Below are 14,905 nucleotides of genomic sequence, written 5' to 3' on the forward strand. Positions count from 1 at the left end.
GGTGCCATTTGTGGAAGATCTCTTCCTGTATGATCTGATTTAGAGACCACTCGTGAGGCATCAATATTGCCCTGCTTGAGCTCGTCAGCTATCACAATGAACTTTTCCGGGATGTGTGTTGCTACTAGAAAGCGTTGGGAAGAGATTGTCTACTGCCAAACCCTCAGAGCCTCTCGACAAAGTGGGTATGATCTGGTTCCTCCCTGTTTATATACCATATCGTCTGACTGGACTGCAATCGTCCCTAGAGGAAGAGAGTTGTGGAGTGCTTGCAGCGCGAGAAGTACTGCTCTCATCTCTAGAATACTGATGTGCAAATGGGCCTCGTGTTCTTGCCATATGCCTTGGACTGTCTTTCCCATGTAATGCCCTCCCGCCCTATCTGGGAAATATCCGTGGTCAGAGAAGCAACAGGTTGATGTGGAACAAATGGTCTCCTGATGGTTAACTCGTTGGACTGAATCCACCAACAAAGATCCTTCTTGCAAGTTTCTGTTATTATGATTAGGTGAGCTACAGGAAGTTCCTAAAGCAACCCCTGGGAGAATAGTAACCACTGTAGAATTCTCATATGCATCCTGGCTAAGGGAACAAGGGTTATGGTTGAGGCCATTGTTCCCAGTAGTTTGAGCACTATCTTTGCCTTGACCTTGTGTTTGAGAAGAAGCAATATTTGTTGTTTGAGATTCGCAATTCTGTCAGCGGGAAGGTGAGCCATCATCGAAACTGTGTTTATTTCTGCGCCTATAAAAGTAATATGTTGACTGGGCAACAAGGCAGATTTTTCTAAGTTTATTGTAATGCCTAGCTGAGCACAAATTTGTAGGGTCATGTCTCTGGCCTGTTGAAGTAGATGCTTGATGGTGGCAGTTATTAGCAACAATCATCCAGGTACGGAAACACTCTGAATCCAAGCTGTCTCAAGTGAGCCGTTACTATTGCCATGCATTTGGTGAACACTCTGGGGGCTGTAGTGAGACCAAAAGGCAGAGCACGAAACTGATAGTGACTGGCTCCCAGCCGAAAGCATAAGTGACTCCTCGATGCTCTGTCCATTTTTATGTGGTAGTACGCACCTTGGAGATCTATCAAGCACATCCAATTGTCTTTCCCTAAAAGGGGAAGTATTGACTGCAGTGTCACCATTCAGAACTTGGACTTCTTGACTGATTCGTTTAGTTTGCTGAGATCCAATATAGGCCTCCAGTCCCCTGTTCTTTTTGGTACTAAAAAGAATCTCAAGTAGGTTCTGAATCCTATTTGGTCTGTGGAGACGGTTTGGATGACTCTTTTGTTTAGCAACTTTTGGATTTATACGGTTGCTTGATCCCTGAAACTGGGTGGAATATCCAGGATTTTTGTGGTTTGAGGAGGGGGGTAGGAAAAGGGTAAGGAGTATCCCCTGGATATTATGTTTTGTACCCACTTGTCTTTTGTGATGATGTAACAGGCTTCTGGGTACAAAGGTAAACTTCCCCTGACTGGCTCCAGAGTAGCACAGTCGGGCCTCCTTTCAGGAGCGCTGATAGGGACATCTGTGAAAGGAATCACGGTCATCCTGGTTTTGAAGGCCCCCTCTGCCTCTAGGATGGCGTCTACCATTATTTCCTCCCCCTCTGCCTCTGGGGAAGGAATCACCTCATGCGTCTGGGATTTCTTGAACCACATCTTACCTCCTTTCTGCCCTTTAGAATAGGGTCTTGAAGGGACAGAAAACATACTCCAACGGCAGAGAGAATTTTCCCTTCCTGCTCGCATCTGGCGAGTGTATCCTTAACCTTTGGTCCAAAAAGTGAGGAACCATCAAAAGGGGCATTAGTGAAGGTAGGCAAAGGGTTCCGCAAAGTTACACAACGCATCCAGGAGTGTCTCCTAAGGGAAATTCCTGAACCCGCTGCCCTACTTGTTCCATCTGCTGCATATGAAATCAGTCTCATGGAGGAATTCACTATGGAGTTTAAGGTGGATAACTGAGTGGTAATCTTTTCAGGTACCCCTGCATTTGAAGTACCTTGTAGAGTATCTCCTAGCTCCTTCAGGAGATCTCTCTGAAGCCTTGTAAAATGGATAAGATAATTCAGCCATCTAAGGGTAAGAGCCGCTGAAGAAAAAACACGCTTCCCATAACTGTCCATCGTTCAAGACTCTTTGTTTGGCAGATGGACAGATGAGGACGTCTCTGCAAGCTCCTTCTTGGTGGTTGCTGCTGCCACCACCATATCATCTACCGGCACACCTTTAGTCAAGAAATCTTTTTCCTTGGAGGCTGACAAAAACTTGTTTGGCCTCCTAGGGACTGGCTCCATTGTGTCAGGTGATTCCCACGCTTTTCGACTGACCAAGTCCATGAGCTCGTCGAAAGGTGAAGACACCCAAGAGGCTGAAGGTTGAGATCTTAAAGCCTTCAGGTATACTGACTCCTCATCAGAAGGGGTGATGGTAGTCCAGCCACCTCTCTGTTTTAGGATCTCAAGGATATCTGCAAAGGAGACATCAGAGGACGACCATGGGGACCCTTCTGACTCCTCAAGATCAGTGTCAGATGTGACAGACTCATCAGGGGAGTCTACATGCTTCCTCTTGCATGTTTTCTTCTGAGGAGGCTCCTCAGAAGGGTATTCTGGGGAGGTCTCGGAAGAATGGGCATCACCCAGAGGGTGTTCCTGAGGCTGCGGATCTCTGCTGTCCTGTGGCTAGGGTGGTGCCAAGACAGAAGCAGGTGCTTTTGGGGGAAGAACATCAGCATCCTTGCAGAGAGCTGTAGATTTGGCCAGCACACTCCTCATCAGCTAGAAGGCAGACTCCCACGGTTCCAAGGACACCACCGGTTCCGAAGAAGCAGAGGTAGCCCATGGTTCCAGGGAGATCGGCTCCGAAGCCGATGTAGGAGCAGAGCTCAATCATACCAACGCACCGAGAGGTAGACTCGGAACCAAAGAGCCTCGGGTCCGAGAATCCCCCTTGGGGCCAACCGGTGAACTTTGGCTCCTAGACACTACAGATGGCACCAACAGTGTCAGAGCAGATATCGGTTCCGGTAAGGCCTCATGGGGTGCCAGAGCCGAATGTTCTACAGTAAGAGGTACTTGATATTCTGGCTCCGATAGACCGGTAGGGCTCTGAGGAAGAATAGTAGTGGATGTCAAAGATTTGGACGACTCTGAGGCCAGCTGGGCAGGAGCCGAGAGCAAATTTGCCAGCCCCGGCACCTTCAAGAGTCTGCGCACAACCCACTCCACATCTTCATCTGATAGGCTCCTATAAGACCTGGAGGAAAGGGTTGGAGAGTGAGATCTTTGAAAAATAGTTGACCTCAGAGTAGGTGATCTCAGAGTAGGGGAGACAGGTGGAATATCTGTTGACTGGCTTCAAGCTAAAGAATCCTTTTTCGGCTTCGAAGTTCTCGGGGCCGATATAGGCATGTCAATTGTAATAACCTCAGTCGGCTCTGAAGGCAGCGGAGCTGATTAGGTGAGAGTCTTAGTAGTTTTTGGTACTTTCTCAGGAGGTCCAGATTTCTCAGGGGACACTGGAAATTGCCTTTTAACAGTCTTTTCTTTCCTGCTAGAGGGAGACTTTGTAGAATGTAAGGAAGAACTACCTAAATCTTCCTCAAAGGATGTTTTCAGGAGACCTTTCAAAATCAATTTATTTTTCCTTTCCTGAAGGACTCGAGCTAAATGAGTGACAAAAAGTACAAGTCTCTTGTAAGTGAATGGCCCCCAAACAGTGGACACATACACTATGCCTGTCCGTTATGGACATTTTCTGAGTACATTTTTGACATTTTTTAAAACCCGAAGGTTTATGATCGTTCTCTTTCGACTCCTTAGACATAATTGTCACACTGTAGCAAAGGCAGAAAGCTATAAGGTACAAAAAAGGAATTAGTTAGGTCCTCTTAACTAAAACGGACCCCAACTACTGGAAGGAGGAGAAAATAACACACCACACTAAAATGTAGTAAATGCCAATGAGAGAACTAGGTCCTCTAACTTAAATGGGCCTATCCCTTGGAAACAGTTAACTAAGTTACCTAAGCCTAGACAAGCACACACAAGCAGAAAGCTAATACCAAAAAAAAGGACTAAAAAGTAAGTCCCGCAATGTAAATATACACTTAAACCTAGTAAAGAGCTGACAAAGGGGCTCAACAAGAAGAAACAGCAAATTCTTAATAGAAATAATCTTAACTACGGGATACCGACAAAACAGGCCTGTGGAAAAAACGTTGGCCAAACAGCTGACAAACCAGCGACAACTATTTAACAATACCTAAGATTAACTATGATCTAAACAAAAGTATTCTAACTATATTTTATCTAAAAAAGACAAGCTATATATATGAAAACACACAAGAAAAAGTTTAACTTAGGCACGGCCAAGAAGAAGATTTCTGAACTTGTAAAGCGGCAAATGAGATCTGAGGGTTGATACCAGATGGGATACCTACCTTGCCACCAGTCAACTTAAGAGACTTCGAGCTTCTGCAATTGGCCGAGTCAGAGCCAAGGATCGGCTCCAAACCCACATGTAAGAATGAAGGTGAGATAGGACAACATAACATCAAGTGTACGCAGCCCGCTATCTTGGGCCGCCAATATTAACCTTTCATCTCTTGGTTTGAATTCGCCTCTCCTTAACCATTCCTGTGTTCAATTCTGATCAACATGAGCTTCTTCCAGAAGTTTTCTATACTTGCAACTATATTTATGCTTTTCCTACATTTCTTGCCTTCTCATCTGATCTTTCACCTTATATTCTTTCTTTTGTTTTCTGGCATATTCAGTTGCTGCCTCATTTTTATCTACTTCTGGTTTGATTTCCATTCCTGCTTGATGCCGATAAGCTTCTGCTAGATTAAGCAGAGAAGTCTTCTTAGATTTTTTTCTCCTCATGTTTCAAAACTTTCACTACGTTTGGGTCTTGTGAGATCAGCAGATGTGTGGATTCCCACGACTGCAGATCTATACATATAATCAATTTCAAGGAGGCCCATATGCCTCCTTCGGAATGGGGAATATATAATCTTGGTATGTACTGAGTTTTATAAATCATTTGGCGAGCATGAACCATCCTTCTTGTTTTTCTATCTAATCTATTCAACACATTTTGGGGCCAGTCAGTCACTCCAAAACTGTAAGTTAGGACAGTAAGAGCAAATTGGTTTATAGCTTGGATTTTGTTCCTAGATGTTAGTGTTGTTTTCAGGATTAATTTAAGTCTTCTGAAGTATTCCTTACTAAGTTTTATTTGCATTTGTTCATGTTTTATTATTGATCATTCATCAGTTCCCAAATATTTATACACTCCTTCTTGCTCAAGTTCTTTTATATCACATTCTTGTCCCAAACTGATGTTTTCCTGGCATTTCAGTTTTCCTGCTTTAAAGGTTGCTTTTGCACATTTAATCAAGACCAAATAACATTCTTATACCATCTGAAAAAGTTTTGACAACTTGCAGTTGTGCTTTCAATTCCTCATCTGATGAACTATACAGTTTTAAATCATTGACAAAGAGAAGGTGAGAAGTCTTTACACTTTGTTGTTTTCTAGGAGACAGATTATAGCCATGGCCTAAGCTGCTGAGTAAATAGCTTAATGGATTAAGGGCAAGGCAGAATAGTAATGGTGACAGAGAGTCACCCTGGAATATCACTCTTTGAATTTTTATCCCTGGGATAACAATTTGTCCCTTATCATGGCTTAATTGCAAAGTGGTCTGCCACTGTTTCATGGTCACTGTAATGTAGTCGATCAGTGTGGGGTGTATCTTATACATTTTTAAGCACTTTTTTATCCATGAATGAGGAATACTATCAAATGCTTTTTTGTAGTCAATCCATGCCATACTTAGATTCTTCCCCTTTTTGCAGTTCTTCACTATGACTTTATTTAACAACAAATGATCCTTTGTTCCATATGACTTTCTTTTATTGCCCTTTTGTTCTACTGCCATAATTGAGTTTTCTTCTAAATGACTATAAATTCTATCGGCATCAATTCCCATGTAGAGTTTATACATCGTCAGAAGACAAGTTATTGGCCTATAATTTTTAGGGTAGCTTGCAGGTTCACTCTTAAGGAGGAGCATTGTTTTTCCTGTTGTTAGCCAGGTTGGTGTCTGTTCTTGGTGCGCATATAAATAGTTCTTACTCATGACTAAATCTTCGTGCAAAGATATTAATACTTTTAGCCAGAAGTTAGGTACTGCATTTGGGCCTGGGGTTTCCCAGTTAGAGACATTTCTTATCTTTATTTCAATCTCTCTAGCTGTTACTTCATCAAATTTCATAGCCTGTACCTTTAAACTACTTATTCTTTCTTTTACATTTTCTATCCATGTAGCATCTTTATGTCCCACAGGATCTTCAGAGATACTTCTCCAAAATGCATCTATTTCTTCTTTTTTTGTCGGTCCTTCAATTCCTTCTACCTTATTTCCCAACTCTCTATAAAACTTTTTTGGGTCATCAATAAATTGTTTATTTTGCACTTTTCCTTTATATTTATCTTCGTATCTTCTAAGTTTTTCTGCCTGTGCTGAAATTTTTAGCTTATTTGTGATAGTGCATGATAGATCCTGATCTGTTCCAATATTGTGCATTGCTTTTATCACATCTATCTTAGTATTTTTGTTGATCTATTCCCTCTTCTACAGTCTTCTAACAGTGACACTTCTTGTCTTAATTGCTTTATAATTTTCTCTCTTCAATATTTCCATGGTATTCGATTTCTTCCCTTCCTTTCCCTCACTACCCTGTGTTCATGTGGTAGAACTTTATAATTTAGCTACACAGTAATATAGCCTGTTTACTTCTGTTATATCGCATGAATCTCTATGAACAGTCCTAATTCCTGTGTTCATTCTTGATTTTATTTATCTTCTGCAGTCTGTTTCTTTCAGTGATCTTGATATATCTGTCACATATATCTGGTTCATCTATGTACATCATTGTGTGTTGTCTATAAACACTTGATGAGGTACATCACTACTGCTGTGGTGTCTATAAACATATAAAAGGGTCCAGGAGGCCATGAATGGTTGAGAGAATTGGCAGCATTCATAAGAAGCTAGCATCTCATGTTTGTGTTTTGGTCTTTTTTCCAGTGACCCTGCATATTTATCCTTATAGACACTGCTCCCCAAGCAAAGTCTGAGGCATCTACTTTGACTGTACTGTAGCAGAAATATAGAATAGGAGACCTGGAGTTTGAGAACATTTGGTCTCTCCACCATAAAACATCCCTTTACACAAATCCCCAAAACTGGAATTTGAAAAGTCAGGTGATTTTGATGCTGGGACCAAAGACTTCAGGTACCACTGAATTTTTCTCACAGAGTCTTGCAAGGGGTATGATGAGTATCATAGATGCCATGAGACCCAAATCCATCATATAGTCAAGACTATTATTAGGCTGTCCTTTGTTCTGGGGGAGGTTCCCGCTTTCTTTTTGAAAACCCCCTGCCGTTGCTTTTAAACATTTGCTTTCCAGCAGCTTTCTGGAACTATTGATTTTGTTTTTTTTTTTAAAGAAAGTTGTACAGGGAGTACTGAATCCCTTGGCAAACATGGAGAATAAATCTCAGTTCACCTAATGTGTAACTTGTTAGAAGTCATAATATTTTCTACAGTGTCCAAAACTGTTCACAAAATAATGATTCAAGTTCTTAGTCACTTCAATGGAATGACAACTCAACTTGGCCTGCAATTCAGTGACTTATCAAATAGGCTATATGTATGCAACAGCAAAAAAGAAGATTACATTCAACTTAATGCCAGTAAAACATACTGCATCTCAAAGCACAGCACAATTTTGTTAAAGGTAAAGGCCATCTTCTCTTACAGTTTAACTCAACCAATTATTTTCTCCCTAAAATAAAGCTCTGGTATGATTCTGGTACCAGAAGCATGCATATATTTTTATAAAATTTCCATTTCCTTTTCTTGGAATCAAACAAAGGGAAAGTTCACCCAATGTTTTTAAGTTTAATTTTTCCATGTCATTAGGTAGAGGAAATTGTCTCTACCTGCATGATATACAACAGACCCAGGGAAATCTGTAGTTTTTCCTACCAGGTACTGCTCTCACTTTTTTGTTTGCTGATGTCAGTAGCTACTAAAAAAGTGTGCAGATTATCATGACGCTATTTCCACTATCTTTGTTGCACAGAGTAAGAGAAACTATACCACTGTATGTAGTTGACAGGATTAATACCTGCCCCTCTTTCTGCAAGACATCTTGATATTTTATTTACTGCCTGACTTTTCTCTAAGTGTTTCAAAAAACTGTGACAAGACATTTAAATCATGTTAATATCATACAGACAACTAACACTGCATATCAGAATCTTTATTTTGGTAAACTGATGAGAATACTTCATTTTCACTGGTTGATGACATAGTTTAATTTGCAGAATCTCAAGATTCAGTAAGAATGCCCTACTCTGAGAATTCAAAAAGGTGTCAGTTCTACTAACTGACCACATTTTTGTACAGTGATCCACTAGTTAGAGGTACACTTCTGTAACTGCAATAGTTTTATAGAAAGTAGTGCTACAGTATTATACACAGAGAGAAAGTACAGTTGTGTACACTTACCACAAATGCAGATGTTTGAGTATATTCAATGTTGCAGTCCTGACTTGTGGAATTTCCTGCCATTTAAGTTCTTGGCTGGCCCGACTACCAGAGTAAAAATCGCCCACCTCCTCCTCAGGCTGTCGGAGAGCCTATCCAACGTCAGTACGCTTGGGTATACAGGGAGCCAGCTGACCCCATATCATCAGTTTTTTCTTGCCCCCTAGAAAGTGGGAAACCCCCAGTAGGAACAATAAGAAAAGGTCTAAGACAGAAACTAGGCTAGCTAGGGAGAACACCAAGAGGGTCCATTGGCTTGGGAAGAACATAGAAGCACACTACTACTGTAGGCAAAGGGGGGAAGGAGGGAGGGAAATAAGACTGCAACAGTGAATACACTCGAACATCTACATTTATGGTAAGTGTACACAACTGTACTATGTTCATTTTTCACTGTTGCAGTCCTGACTTGGGGGATGATTCCCAAAGCTGAGATGAGGGTGGAAGGAAGACTATGGAGAAGAGAGGATGCCCTTCAAGACGGCAGTGGCGAATCTTGCTCTAGACCTGGAAAAGACTGATAAGTGGTAGCGTTTGGTAAAGGTATGCATAGATGACCAAGTAGCAGCTTCCAAAATGTCTTTGGTAGGGCCTCCTTTCAGGAAGGCAGCAGAAGTAGCAGTGGTCCTAATAGAGTGAGTCTTGACAGCTTCAGGTGGCTTTTTACCATGATGACTGTAATAAAAGGAAATACAGTGAGAGATCCACGTGGAAATAATCTGTTTTGAAACTGGTTTCCATTCAGGGCCAGTGGCAAAGAACGCAAAGAGTTAGTCTGATTTTCTGAAAGATTTAGTTCTGTCAAGACAGTAGCTGAGTTGTCTATGCACATCCAAAGAATGAAGGACTCTCCTCCTTGGTTCTGAGGACTGGGGAAGAAGGTTGGCATGTGTATGGCTTGATTCAAGGATTTGTCCATGACCACCTTGGTCATAAAGGATGGATTAGTTGAAGGATACTCTGCCTGGTGGAATATGAGAAATGGTTCCACTGCCATGACAGCTTGCAGCTTGGAGACCCTCCTTGGTGATGTGATAGCCAGTAAAAAGGCAGTTTTCCAAATTAAAAATTTTAGGTCAGCAGAAGCTGCCATTTCAAGGGGGGTGTAGGGTAATTTTTTCCAGAACAAAACTGAGGTCCTATGGAGGTGTGGGTTGCCTTCTGGGAGGTCTGATGTGGATCACTCCCCTAAGGAATTGTTTCAACAGGGGGTGTGAAAAGATAGGAGGAAGAATAGGGATGTCGGCTGAAATGGCAGAGGCATGAATTTTGATGGAAGAAAAGGATAGGCCTCTGTCAACCACAGTAGCCAGGTAATCTAAAATGGCAGCGATATTGAATGAATTAGGATTGAGGCCTTGCTGCTGGCACCAGACAGAGAATCTTTTCCACTTGGCTGAGTATGATTTGCTAGTACTAGGCCATCTGGCCTCAGAGTGTCTTGAATTTGTTTGCTTAGGGCATGCTCGAAGGTGAATACTGGGGGATTATACAGGCTGACAGTCTGCAGATTTGGATGCACAAACCTCCCCTTGTCATGAGTCAGAAGGTCCACTCACTGAGGTAACTGCCACAGTTTTTCATTGGTTAAATTTAGTAGTGGAGCATACCAGTGCTGTCTAGGCCAGTCTGGGGCTATCAGAATGACTCTTGGACTCTCTTCCCTGATTTTTAGGAGATCTCGAGGAAGAAGACGAGGGGGAATGCACAAAGGAAAAGGAGGGTCCAAAGGAAGAAGAAAGCATCTGTCCTTCCAGGCTGTGAGCAGCTTGCTCCTGGAATAGAATCTTTTTAGTTGTGCATTTTCTTTAGTGGCAGAGGTCTTCTGTGGGGTTCCCCATTTCTGGACTATGCTGAGAAATGTTTTGCCGATGCAGGTGTCATTCCTGGGGATCCATCTAGCTCCTGCTGAGGTAATCTGCTACAGTGTTTTAACCACCTGGAAGGTATTGTGCTGTGAGGTGCAACCTCAGAGTAAGCCGTCTCCCAGATCTGCATAGCTAGCTGACAGAGAGGGCAAGAGTGAGTGCCTCCTTGTTTACTTATGTACCTCATGACTGCAGTTGTCTGTTTTGACTTGCAGGACCCTTGGTTTCCATTCTTCTTTGAAAGCTACTAGACCCTTTTGAACTGACATCAGTTCTTTCCAGTTTATGTGCTTGTCTCTAACCTGAATTTCTCACTTGCCTTGGGTTTGAAGGTTTTGGAAATGAACCCCCCCCCCACAAGCATTCTTTGAAGCATTTCTGGTTTAAGTTTGACCCTGAGGGGCAAATATGAAGGGGAGGCCCAGGTTCTGGGCACAAGCCTGTGCCCACCACGTAGACTCCTCCCTTGAGACAAGGAATCAGCTGAATTTCAGTCATCAAGGATTGACAGTGCTGGCACCACAGATTCTTGAGGTACCAGTGGAGTTTCCTCATGAGTAGCCTTGCCAGAGAAATCATGAGAATACAAGATGCCATGTAGCCTAATGCTCTGAGGAATTCCCTTGTTGACAGGCACTGCCACTGCATAATGCTTTGAAAGTACTGAGTCAGAAAGGAAACTTTTTCTAGAGGGAGAAAGACCTTTTGAAGGGAAGAATCCTGAACAGCCCCCAGGAAAACTATCCTGGCAGATGGCTCTGTGTTGGATTTGCATAGATTTATGGTGAACCCCAAGGAAATGAGGAAGTTCTGAGTAAAGACCAGATCTCTGAGGAGCTTTGACAGACTTCTGACTTGAATAAGACGGTCATTTAGATAAGGATACATTTGGACTCCTCTTGTCCTGCAGAAGGTGATCACAGTGGGTAAAAACACTTTGTAAAAACACTGGGTGCAGTAAACAAGCCAAAGGGCAGTGCAGAGAACTGAAAGCGACCGGTACCTGCCCTGAAAAGTAGAAAGCTTCTGCATGATTCCTCTATAGGAATGTGCAAGTAAGCAACTTTTAGATCCAGGGTGACCATTAAGGCCCGAAGAGCTACCATGGGTAGAAGTTTTTGAAGAGTCAATAATTTAAATTTTTATACCAGCATTCACTGATTGAGGGTAGACAGGTCTAGAACAGGGCACTAAAAGCCTTCCTTTCTGGGAACCAAAAACAGCCTGCAGTAGAACCTCTTTCCTTTTTGGTGTTCTGGAACTGGTTCCACTGATCCCTGTCAGCACAGATTTAGAATTTGAGAAAGGGTCTCTGCTCTTTGATTTTGTGGAATATCTGGTTAACCTGAGTAAATTAATGGCTCTTTGAAAGAGAGCCTGTAGCCATTTGAGATAATATGCATAACTCACTTGTGTGAGGTGATGAGGGACCAATTTTCTTTGAGGAGGGATAGCCTTCCTCCTATCTTTTTGAGAGATGGTGGGGACAAGGGAAGGGAAATGGGAGAGTCACTGCTGCTCCCTGCCAGGATCCTGTGGCCTAGAACTCTCCTGCCTGGGGGTTTCTGAGGATCACTGCCTGGGCCTTTGTGATTGGTGTTGCCTTTGAGGTCTTTCCCTTCGGGGTTTCCTTTGCCTGCTTTTTGACTGAGAGGGAAAGGACCGGTGTTTAGTAGGAAAATCCCTACTAAACCCAGGAGGCTGAACCTGGAGGAAGTTTTTAACAGTCTGCATAATTTTGCTTTATCTTCCATCTTTTTGAGCACAGCCTCAGCTTTTGCCTAAAAGAGGAAGCCCTTGTCCAAGGGTGCAAAAAAAAGGTGGGATTTGACATTGTCTGGGAGGGTCTGTTCCCTAAGCCAAGCATGTCTTCTAGTGATAAAACCAGAGACTGCAGCTTGGTTGGAGGCCTCCACAGCATCATAGCCACAGTGTAAAGAGTGTCTAGCCACCTGGGTGGTAGAATGGCAAAGGTCCAACAATTCCTTGGCAATCTTCTTGTCCTACAGGGAAGATATCTTTTGTTTAATTTAATCTAAAACAGTTTGCTGGTATTTGATCATATGAAACTGGCAGTTAAGGGCCCTCATTGGCTATGGCAATAGAAGTGTAAACTTTTTTTTTACCAAACCTATCAAGGGACCTGCTTTCTTTGTCAGCAGGTAAAGGACTTTTTGAAGAGCTGTCCATTGCTCCTTTGGGTCCTGGAGTGACCACCTCTGGATCAGCAAAAGGATTCTTGAAGAGGTATTTGAGTCCTGTACCCTGTAAAGCCTGCCTGGTTTTAGAGGGTCTGCAGGAAGAGAATCTGGATTTCCAAGAAGAATCCATAAAAAACATTGTCTACAACAGCCAACACAGGAGGCAAAGCCAAAGGTTTGTGTTCTGGCAAGTCAAGGAACTCTCTAACCCTCTTTTTTGATTGTGGGTATTCCTGGGCCTCCAACTGGAATGTTCCCTCATGGCATGGAGATTTACTCCAAAAATAATGTCTTCAGGAGGCGAAGCTGAAGCCTGATTCTCTTCAGAATCTGAATCTTCAAAAGAAGTACGAAAAGGTCCTGCCTCAAAGACAGACGCCTTGTGGTCAGAATCCACATCAGAAAAAAGCTCAGGGGTAAGATCGCTCTTCCTTTTCCCTGGGGAAGAATTCAAAGGGGGTTGCCTAGCTCTGACTATAGAAATAAGATTTTCAGCTGACCTCACCAGGTCTTGCTGATATCCCTTTGCATGAGATAGAACCTTTTACAGGAGTAGCTCTGACCTTGGGCCTAAGTAGTTCCATAATGCTGATGCCAGTCTCTTTGTAAGAATGAGCTGATGCAGGTTGACGCCACAAAAGGCTGTAACAAGTAAAAGATTGCTCATCAGATGCCAAGGTCTGCTGGGCAAACCCGGACCCGAACAATGAACTAAATCTCAAGGCCTGTGCAAAAGTTGAGGACCCGATGGCATGTTGGACTCTGGATGGGTCTCGAACAGAGGGCTGCGTCACCACCTCAGTTGCAGAAGGGGGCTGCAAAAGTCTTCCTCAGTGATAACACACCTTGGGGGACTGGCAGATGAAGAACAATGGTTAGCAGAGGCCCTAAGCTTGGATCTTTTTCCTTATCCTTCCTACGCTTAGGGAGCTCAACCTCAGGATGACCTGCATATGCCATCAGATGATGCAAAGTAGACAGGAGACTAAGATGCCTAGCTAAGAATCTCAGCCCCACGCCTGATAGTTCTAGACTTAAACAGGCACAGAAACAACAATTAGGAAAGTCATAATCAATAGCCTAGACAGGTGACACAGCAAATGGAAGTCTTGGTGTGGGATTTGCTTACCACAGTGGAGACAATTATTAACCGTGTCTGACATGGGTGAATAAAATTAAAAGAGAGCTCCCATGGGGTACTTAGCTTTCAGACGACTTCTCTCTGCTGCTGATCAACTGATGCACTGAAATACTGCTTACTGCTTAGGGGTTCAACAGCAATAAAAGACTGATATCATGGTGTTGGCTGGCTCCATATACACCCAAGCATACTGACATCAGATAGGACATCTGCCAGCCTGAGGAGGAGGGAGATTTTTACACTGGTACTCGGGCCGACCAAGGGCTTACACAGCAGGAAATCCCACAAGTTAGGACAGCAACAGTGAAACACGAAGAACATCTACTAATCTGTCATGCTCACTGATTATGGTTTTGTTGAAATGTTTGCATGTTACAATACAACAGATCAAAGGACAGCAATGCAATAGAACTGGGAAAATGGAATGTATGAAGACATTTATGTGGTAACCATTTGAAATGATGGGACCTGCTAGACGGAGTCCCGGAACTTGGAGACTTTACGACAGAATGGCTGGACTTGCATATACTAAGTCAGAAATGCCATTTCTCAGAATATTCCCTTTTCTGCGAGTTATCTCGGAGTTGGTATATAGTTCGGGGAGGGGCGCAGAGGGGGCTTGCCCTCCTTACAACAAGAACTGTTAAGGAGAAGAGCAATTTTTAATATTTGCATTTTCTGGGTTTTCTGTCTTTTTTCGGCACTTGTCATTTCAAGCGCCAACATTTCAATAGGGAGCACATTTATGCCCAAGTTTAAAAAAAAATTTTGTAAGAACAAAAATTCAAGAGCAGATGGTCGTACCTTTTTTGGTACTGTGCTTGCAAAATACATCTGAGCAAAAATAGCAGGCAGATTTTTCCAACATTCAAGATTTAAAAAAACACTCCTCTCTTCCTAATGCAGACACTGATGAATAGCAGAACTAATTCTCTGAAGTGCCAGTTAGAGCTATCAATGCAATCCAGGAGCTGTTAACATCAAGAAAACTATAGGGTTGGTCTGTCACAGCTTGTGAGACTGAACATTAAAAACTTTAGAAAAGCCTGGAAT

General features: G+C 42.8%; 1 protein-coding gene across 1 annotated transcript in view; it reads right to left on the minus strand.

Annotated features, from left to right (window-relative positions):
- Nucleotides 1-14,905, minus strand: part of MED14 (mediator complex subunit 14) — a 1,872,212-nt gene that overhangs the window by 453,299 nt on the left and 1,404,008 nt on the right. The window lies entirely within an intron of this gene.

Source organism: Protopterus annectens, chromosome 5.part0 (assembly GCF_019279795.1).
Source record: "Protopterus annectens isolate FY-2018-M chromosome 5.part0, PAN1.0, whole genome shotgun sequence".
Taxonomy (NCBI): domain Eukaryota; kingdom Metazoa; phylum Chordata; order Ceratodontiformes; family Protopteridae; genus Protopterus; species Protopterus annectens.